Source organism: Callithrix jacchus, chromosome 13, assembly GCF_049354715.1.
Source record: "Callithrix jacchus isolate 240 chromosome 13, calJac240_pri, whole genome shotgun sequence".
In the NCBI taxonomy this organism is placed as follows: domain Eukaryota; kingdom Metazoa; phylum Chordata; class Mammalia; order Primates; family Cebidae; genus Callithrix; species Callithrix jacchus.
This window is the reverse complement of record NC_133514.1, coordinates 3,195,543-3,205,255: the sequence shown is the minus strand read 5'-3', so window position 1 is coordinate 3,205,255 and position 9,713 is coordinate 3,195,543. Positions and strand designations below refer to the sequence as shown.

General features: G+C 41.6%; 1 long non-coding RNA gene across 29 annotated transcripts in view; it reads left to right on the top strand.

The window, feature by feature from the left end:
* Positions 1-102: 102 nt before the first annotated feature.
* Positions 103-9,713, top strand: part of LOC103791220 (uncharacterized) — a 33,853-nt gene continuing 24,242 nt past the window's right edge. For 27 of the 29 annotated variants that reach the window (XR_013525405.1, XR_013525407.1, XR_013525392.1 and 24 more), the window contains exons 1-4: positions 103-212; positions 1,821-1,904; positions 2,734-2,850; positions 8,245-8,441. This is a non-coding gene — a long non-coding RNA (uncharacterized LOC103791220). Of the gene's footprint in view, positions 1,500-1,820; positions 1,905-2,733; positions 2,851-4,897; positions 8,442-9,713 lie in introns of all 29 variants that reach the window. The other 2 variants (XR_013525386.1, XR_013525409.1) reach the window with 2 other exon arrangements.

Here is a 9,713-nt window from a genome sequence, read left to right as displayed (position 1 = left end):
CCAGTGCATGCAGTGGGGCGGCAAAGAGGCGGGGCCGGGCAGGGGCGGGGTCTCGGGAAGGGGCGGGGCGCATCCTAAGCTTCCGCCTCGCCCCGCGTTTTCGGCACTTCCTGTCTCCCCGCCTGGCTGAAAGCGCGAGTCTGCGTCCGGTTTCCTTTGACTGCCTGCGGTGCTCCGTGGGGCCGCGCTGCTTCCACCCAACATCCTGTTAGGTAAGAGCGAGGCTCGTAAGGCTGTTGAGCCTGGGGCGGCGCTGCTCCAGTGTCGGCGGGCGGCGGGGACACGAGTCCGTAGGTGCCGGCGGGAGCCGGAGTAGGGTGGGGACCCTCGCGAGCCCGCACTCCGCCTTTGGGTCGCGACGGTGTGAGGCGCGCTCGGGCTCCGCGTTAGCCCAGAGGCTGAGGCGCAGGACGGGTCGAGCCCAGGGCGGAAGGGGTCGGGACCGGCCGGGGCCCTGCCCTGGTCACCTCGCGGGTGGGCTGCTCCGCCGGCTTTCGTTCCTACTTTTAACCTGTCCGGCTCCGCATCTGAGATGGTTTATAAATTCCGTACCTTTGGGAGAGTTCCAAATAATATAATTTGCTTATGTTATTAATTTCTAAATGTATTGTAATATCACTATCTGAAAGTTTTTTCATTTGAAAGATATATGTACATACATATATATGTACATTTATTTCTGAATCTTGTTTCCAGTACACATAAGGGGACTTGTAAAGTGGATACTGTTAAGGAGATAGGTGGATTTTGCTTTTAAATAATAAAGACTTAATTGGTGACTATTACTGGGATCGTTGATACAGATGTCTATTTTTTTAAAAAGTGAACATTAAAAACAGTAAAATTGGATTTCTGGATTTCATTAGCATCATTTATATCTTAATTTAAATGTGAAATATGTAAGTTAGAAACTCATTTTTATTTCCTTTGGATATTCTGAGGTATGTGCTGCCAATGATTATTTCCAAAAAAATGCACACTCTGGTTTTCCCAGAAGTAATGCTAGTCTCTCTGTCTTTTGAGTTTACTTGATATTAATGTTTGACCTATAATCATGTGAAATTTTTGAAGAAACCTTTCTCTTAGCCAGTGGAACATAAACTGCCTTGTAGTTCATATAGAGGAAGGGCACACTCTGTGCCCTGCTCCTCCATTTCACTAGGGCGGAATTGACTCTGAGCTCAACTCATTCCTTTTAGACCTGCTACAAACTAGATGATAATGAGCCAGAACGCCACATCACTCGGAGTCAAGTGGTCTTCACATATGGGCTCCCCATTTATTTTTACCTCACCACCCTCTCTCTCTGTTGGAGTCCAGTGATAGAAATCTGCCTATGTAACCACTTGGGTTAACTCTTGTACATGTAGACTTATATGTAATGTGTGGCTTGGGGAGTGTCCACATCAACTGAAGTGATGATTCCTCTTTGGTGGGACCACATCATGGAATGCAAAGTTGTTCTTCTGCCTCTGTCTCCTGGGTGGCTGGGATTACAGGTATGCCCTCACCATGTCCAGCTTATTTTTGTATTTTTAATAAGAGATGGCCAGGCTGGTCTTGCAGGTGATCCGCCCACCTCAGCCTCCCAGAGTGCTGGGATTACAGGCGTGAGCCACTGCATCCAGCCTGGAATGCAAATCTTTTTAGGAGAAGTAGAGCTCATAGGATGGTTGTAAACCAACTTTGTCCACCCGTATGCTTGAGTCTCTGTTTCCATGGCTGGGAATTAGGTTTGATGAAAGCTGAGAATTGACAAGAAGTGACAGTACATTGACTTATAGTTTCTTCAATTTATGTGTTCATTCTCTGTGTTACAGGAAAATAGTTTCTAGGTACTCCATTGGAAAAACCACTTCAGTAAAGAACTGTAGTGCCTGTTGGAGGAGAAAATTCAGCCCTATGTAAGTAGTGTTTATTTTAATGGTCATCATTTCCGAACCACTCTCTGATCTAAATGATAATTGTCATGTGGACATTATCTCACCATTGGCACTGAGAATAGGTAACTAAACACATACCAGAATACTAGAACTTTAAGTCACTCTCTCCCTCCAAAATAAAACCTAGAGTCACTCTGTCCTCCGTGAACCCAGGCATACTATTTGTTTCTCTGTCATCTAGTTGAATTTCTTTATGGGGACTTTTGACTTGCTTTTTGCAGTTAGAAGTCCATCAGAAAGCAAAGATGAATAGAAAATGCAACACAGGACTAGAATACATTGGGAATCCTTTGGATATAGCCAGGAAGAGCATAGGGACTTGATACTATCTTTCTGATTTATTTGAAATGACCATTATAGTATGTATACATTATGTTATATGCTAGAATGGTGGATTGAGTGAATTTCAGGTCTGATAAAAGTTTCCGACAGCTAGTGTAATGATAAGATGAACCAGCACTAGGAGGCCAAATGTCTCCAACTAAGTTTGTGTTGAGGAAAACTGCTTTAAGGGTTAGGGTTATGGGTTTAGACTTAGGGTTAAGGGATAGGGTTAGGGCTTATGTTTAGGTTATTAGGGTTAGTGTTAGGGTTAGGGTTACAGTTACAGGTTAGGGGTAGGGTAGGGCTAGGTTGGGATTGGGGTTGGGGTTAAGGTTAGGAAGGAAATTCTGCAGTTCCTCTGCCCCACCCTGGTCTGGTCTCAGCATACTGGAGGTTGTCAGAGTACATATTTTACTTTTTTTTTTTAATTTATTTTTTGAGATGGAGTTTTCTTATTGTTTTCCAGTTGGAGTGCAATGGCGCTATCTCGGCTCACGGCAACTTCTGCCTCCCGGGTTCAAGTGATTCTCCTGCTTCAGCCTCCCAAGAAGCTAGAATTACAGACATGTGCCACCATGCCCGGGTAATTGTGTATTTTTAGTAGAGACAGCCTTTTCTCTGTTGGTCATACAGGTATTGATCTCCCGACTCAGGTTATCCAACTGTCTGGGCCTCCCACAGTGCTGGGATTATAGGCATGAGCCACTGTGCCCTGCTTTATTTTTAATAAAGTTGACATTATCTATTTATTTCTTTTATCATTTTACTTTTGCTGTTGTAACTAAAAACTCATCTTCATATAGAAGGTCGTGTTCATTTTCTTCTAAAATTTTTACAGGTGTGGACTTTAAATGTAAGTCTATGAATTATTTTGAATACATTTTTGTATAAGTTACAGGGTTTATGTTTTGTTCATTTTTTCCTGTATGGTTCCCATTGTTCTATCACCAATGGTGAAACAGACATCCTTTTCTTCATTGAATGTCTGTTGTCCCTTTGCCAAAATCAATTTACTGTATTTTCCTGGGTCTCTTTGGGTTTCATTTTCATTTATCTGTTAGTTTGTTTCTTCACCAGCATCACATTTTCTTTACCGCTTTAGCTTTCCCGTGTGTTGGGATCCAGATGTGTGAGTTCTTTGTTCGTACATCTTCGATGTTGCCTATTTTAGGTTAGAAACAAGGCTTGGTGCAGTGATTCTCGCCTGTAATCTTAGTGCTTTTGGAGGCCAAAGCAGGAGGATCACTCGGGACCAGGAGTTCAAAACCAGTCTGGGGAAAATAAGATTCTCACGTCTGAAAATGTTTTTTAAAAGTTAGCTGGGAGTAGTAGCATGTGCCTGTAGTCCTAGCTGTTTGAGAGGCTGAGGTGGGAGGATTGCGTGAGCCCAGAAGTTTCAAGCTGTAGTGAGCTGTTACTACAGCACTGCAATCCAGTATGGGTGACAGGGCAAGACCCTGTCTCTAAAATAAGCAAACAATAAAAATAAATGAAAAATAATTTTCTGAGAATTTGGACTGTGCTGAATATGTTGAGGTTGAAAGAATTTTTATCTTAAAAATACTGACTCTACCATCCTGAATAAAGAACATCTTTGCATTTATTTACATATCATTTGATTTCTTTAAACAGTTTTTCTAAGTTTGATGAATGCATATTTATACGTTTGCTTTAAATATTTATAGTTAACTTCAGTTCTGAGGGGTGCTATTGTAAATGGTATTGCTTTTTTAAAATGGCACACTCCAGTTTTCCAACTTCTTCATACATAACTGCTTAGGCATAGGATGTCATTTGGCTTTTGTCCGTTTGCCATGTACTTTACTTCTTATCTCCATCCCTCTGGTGGGGATGGTGGGTTCCCTTTTAGCTGTTTTTTCAAACCTAATGGTGTGGAATTGTCAGAGCAGTGGACTTCAGAAATTGATGGGAGGGGCGCAGGCCACCTAAACATCTTGCACCTCCAGGGGCGACTGACGGGGGCGCGAATGCTGCCTTATGGACCCTCTAGAGGCGTGTGCGTTCTGGTGCAGTTGCCCTGGGCCTCCAGGGGGCAGAGCCAAGTCTTCTCCTCAGGTGCCTGCAGGGACAACTGGAGAGGACCCAGTCTCCTCCTCCTCAGGACCTACTTGGGAGACCCCACTGTCTTTAGAGGGACCCCTGGTAGTACCCAGCCTCCTTCTCAGGACCCACCCAGCAGGCACTGCAGTCCCTACAGGGACACCTGGAGAGGTCCTAGCCTCCTCCTCCTCCTTAGGACCCACCCAGGAGACGCCGCTGTCCCTACAGCGACACCTGGGGACCGTGGCCAGGAAGGACCCAGCTTCCTCCTCCTCAGGACCCGCACGGGAGATGCTGCTGTCCCTATAGGGATACCTGGGGACTATGATCAGGGAGGATCCAGCCTCCTCCTCCTCAGGACTGACTGGGGAAGCTGTTGCTTCAGGACCCCCGAGGCTGCCTGAGGAAAGATGAGGAAAAAGCTTTTTCTCAGGGCTCTGAGTGCTGAGGTGGCCGTGTTGTTGATTTTATTTTACAGAAATGGCCTCATTGAGTGGCTTTGATACTCATTATTACAGCATACCTGACTTGTTTCATTTTTTAATTTTTATTTTTCTCAACCAATTTAGGTTTGTTTGGGGTAGATCCAGGAAAAAGAAGGGAGAAACCCTGAAAGCAGCATGGGGAGCCCCAGGGAGATACGCATCTACTACTTGCTTTTTTGTGTTCCAGTGGCTCGTTTTTCTTAGTGTCAAAGTACTTGAAAAATATCGATATTTTTATAAATGTGAGTTTTTACATTATTTTAAGCGTAAATAGTGTACCTTGTCTGTTAAAAGAAGAATTTTAGGCAAAATAAATTTAAACAGTTTATTTGAGCAAAGGAACGATTCATGAATTATGCACGAAACACCAGAACGGAAATCAGGGCTTGGGGCTGCAAGCTCCTAGTGGTGGCAGCTAGTGAGGTTTCTCATTGGCTCCAGCTAGGTGACCGCCTGTTGTGGGGATGGTTCCCTCAGCGTCCCTAGTCATACAGCCAACTGGAGGCTGGGCTTTTTGTCATTGACCGTGGTTGGTTTGTTCATTTTTTAAAGTCAGTTTAAATGCCTCCAAGTTTGGTTTCCATTTGCTCAGGGAAAACCTCAGGCTAACAGCCTCCCTTTATTTGCTTTAACATGTCAAAACCATAATTCATTTTCATTTTACTTTCCTGGCATTAATAGAAGTAAATTCACATTTTTGTTGTTATTCAGAAAGTTGGCTTAATTGGCAACCTATTTGTAATGTGCATAAAATAATGTATTTTAATCATTGGCATCTTACATTAGATGAAACATATTAACTCTATTAAGGTTTGTTATTAAACCGTAACAGGAGTTGAGTTTCTTTTTTTTCCTCCTAGGCTTTAAGCATTTAAAATATACTCAGGCATCTCCTAACGATGTGAATACTTTCTGAGACATTTGTCCTTAGTGGTTTCATCTTTGTGCGAATGCAGTAGTGTCCTTGTGAAACGTAGATTGTGTAGCCCACTCCACACGTAAGTTATATGGTATAGCCTGTTGCTACCAAGCTACAAACCTGTATTTAGTCACGTCTCTGTACTGAATGCTGGAGTCAACGGTGACACCATGGTGATTGTTGATTGTGATCCCAAAATACCTGAGACAGGTCTCAGTCAATTTAGAAAACTTATTTTGCCAAGGTTTAACTCATGATACATCCTTAGGAGGTCCTGATGACTTGTGCCCAGGGTGGTCAGGAAAGAGCTTGCTTTTATATATTTGAGGGAGACATGAGACAGCAATCAATATGTGTAAGATGCGTAATCAGTTGGTCCAGTAAGGTGGGGTGACTAGAAGCAGGAAGTGAGGGTGCTTCCAGGTCAAAAGTAGATAAGAGACAAAAGTTTGCATTTTTCTGAATCCTTGATCAGCCTTCCACTGAATACACAATTTAGTCTGGCTTAGCAAATCTGCATTTTTATATAAACAATAGTGCAGAGGAGTGGCATGATCTCGGCCAACAACCACCTCCGCCTTCCGGATTCAAGCAACTCTCCTTCTTCAGTCTCTCAAGTAGCTGGGATTACATGCGTGTACCACTATGCCAGGCCAATTTTTGTACTTTTCAGTAGAGATGGGGTTTCTCCATGTTGGTCAGACTGGTCTCGAACTCCCGACCTCAGTTGATCTTCCCTCCTCGGCCTCCCAGAGTGCTGAGATTACAGGCATGAGCCACTGTGCTTGGCTAGGAAGCGTATTTTGATTCTGATTGTCAACTGTATTTCAGGTATAACATATTTTCCTCAGAGCATTAAATACTGCTTTGGTATTTTATTGCACAACTAACGCACAGATCCCTTTTTTTTATCCTTATTACTAGCTATACTGATACCGAAATTTAGAAACACTCCAGAGTCTGGGCTTCCAGTAAGTCTTTGTGATCCTCTAAAAGGTTAATTATTTTTCCCAGCAAGACACAGTGACATCTAAAGTCACATTGAATGTCCTGCCAGTGTTTCTCTAGTTTCATCAATTTCTGCAAAGTATCATTGGGGGAGTAACTCTGACTATCCCTTTAAACACCTCTGTATTAAAAAGCATCATGGTGAAACATTGAATGTGGTCACAAAATCTGTTTACAGTCTTCCTGTCTTTGAATATTTTTTTCAAGTGACAAATACTTGCTTCTGTTGTATTGTAATTAGAAGGAATCCTCTGCTAGGAAACAAAGACAAGCATTCATTAGAATAAGCGATCCAGTCACAGCGAATCCAGTTGCTATTTGAATTTTTTTTTTTTTTACAAAGTTATACTTTTGAAAATGTCCAGCTGTAAATTGAAATAGTCGCCTAAAGAGTGAACCACACCACAAGAAAAGATATATGATAAATATGTTTACATGTATTTGTTATTTTAACATAAAACATGTAAAAGAGGCATTTCCTTGAAATTATATATTAGACTGTATAATTTACTTTGCAGCATCGTGTGATTGCTTTTATTTAAAAAATGAGTAGTGTCAATTACTGCTAATTATTAGTACACATAATTAAGCAGATATTTGAAATAAAAATACAACTTTTTAGTAAAGGGTTTATTTTAAATTAGTTTTAGATGCACAATGAAATCTAAAATGAGAAGAAAATGCAGATTTCCTATCTAGACCCAACCTAGTTTCCCCTCATATTAACATATCAACATGTAATAGATCTGTTATTAACATCTTTTTGTTTTGAGATGGAGTCTTGCTTTGTCACCCAGGTTGCAGTGCAGTGGCACTATCTTGGCTCAATGCAACCTCCACCTCCCATGTTTAAGTGATTCTCCTGCTTCATCTTCCCAAGTAGCTGGGATTACAGGCACCCACCACCACGCTTGGCTATTTTTTTGTATTTTTAGTAGAGATGGGGTTTCGCCTTGTTTGCCAGGCTGATCTGAAATTCCTGACCTCATGATTTAACCGTCTCAGCCTACCAAAGTTCTGAGATGACAGGCAGGAGCCACCATGCCCAGCCTGCTAGCTGTATATTTGCTTTGGCTGGGTATCTGTTCAGATATTTACCCAGTTTTAAAAATCACGTATGTATTTTGTAAGTATCTTCTCATGTCTGTCTTGTCTTTTTGTTCTCTGAATACAGTTTTTCATAGTAGAATATTTAGTTTTATAAAGTCTATGTTGTCAATATTTTCATGAATTGGCGTTTGATGATGTGTATTAAAACTCAATACGAAATGCAATGTAACATAGATTTCTTTTAGATTTTTTTATAGTTTTGCATTTCAAATTACGGTCTCTACTATTTTGAGTAGGTTTTTGTTTTTTAATTTGTGTATATATTCATTTCATTCTACATGGCTTCCCAAGTCTTCCATCACCATTTTGGGAAGTATATGGCTACAGTGCGCTTCATTTTGGTTTGAATCTCTAAAATTATTACATTGAATAAACTGAATATTGAATTTTATAGGTATTTCAGGACAGCCAGGGGTGGGTGCACATACGCTGAGAAACTGTGAGGAAAAGCATCTGTGCTGAGCTCTGGCGTCACCAGAGGGCGCACGAACCCACCCCTGACCAACTTCCCTCTGAAGTGCCAGAAGCAGCAAGGAGCTTCGACTTTCTCAGGGCAGCACGAGGGTCGTGTCAAGTAAATCTTGTTCATTGGTGAGTAAAAAGCTTCCTTTCCATGGCCCTGAGTGCAGAGCAGAGAGTCTTTAGAGTACTCAGCAAAAGAAGAAATTCATCTAGAAAAATGAAATCCCTAAATCCTATCCTTACGACTGCACCCTGATGTCATTGTCAATGTCCCAGACACAGTGGCTGCTGAGATGTGTTCTCACAGTGGCCTCCAATATAATAATCACACCGTGCCCTAACATTACTGTGATACCCGTTCGTGCCCTAACACCAATGTAATATCCACACCCTACTGTAACGCTAATCTGATATCCACACCATTGCCTCTGATACTAACGTAATACTAGCCACACCGTGCCCTAATGTTCCCCAACACCAGTATCATATGTACACCATGCCCTATGCCCTAACATTACTATGATGTCCACACCATGTCCTAACACCAATATAATATCCACACCCTACCCTAATGCTAGGCTGATGTCCACACCATTGCTTCTGATACTAACGTAATACTAGCCATACCGTGCCCTAATGCTAATGTGATATCTACACTGTTCCACAACACTAATATAATGTGCACACTATACCTAACACTAATATCCGCACCGTGCCATAATACCAATATATCCACACAGCCTGTAATACCAATATGATATCTAAGTGGAGTCTGTTGACATTGAGGCTTTTATAAGGGTTCAAAGTTTTGGATGAAGCATAGCCTCTATAGTAGATTTTGCTGATGTCTCTGCTTTTCTGGCATGGTATTGATATGTTTGTTTTAAAATGTAATTTACTTTTTAATAATGTCATATTTCTAGGAAATTTCCAGTGGCAGTATGAAATATAACCTGTTTTTTTCCTTAGATTCCCCAGCAGTTATTGCTGTATCAGATTTGCAATGTCCCACAAAATACTCTGGTATATTTTACCCAAAGCGTGGTCACTTTCCCAGGTTACCACCACATAACCCCTCGATCAGGAAATCAGCATGGTTCCTACATGAAAATTAAGTTCACAAACTCATTTTGATTTAACCTCCTGCCCGATCTTGGAATATAATGCGTTTTTTCATTCTGATACAGTTTTCCTGGCACTGTTTCCAGGACTTTCCTGCATATTTATGATCTTGACACATTTAAAGAGCATACAGGTTTTTGTTTGAACACCTTTGTTTTCAGGTCTTTGGGGTATATACCTAGGAATGGAATCACTGAGTCATACAGTAAATCTATTTGTAACTGTTTGAAGAAACACCAAAATATTTTACACATAGGCTGCACCATTTCATATTGTCAC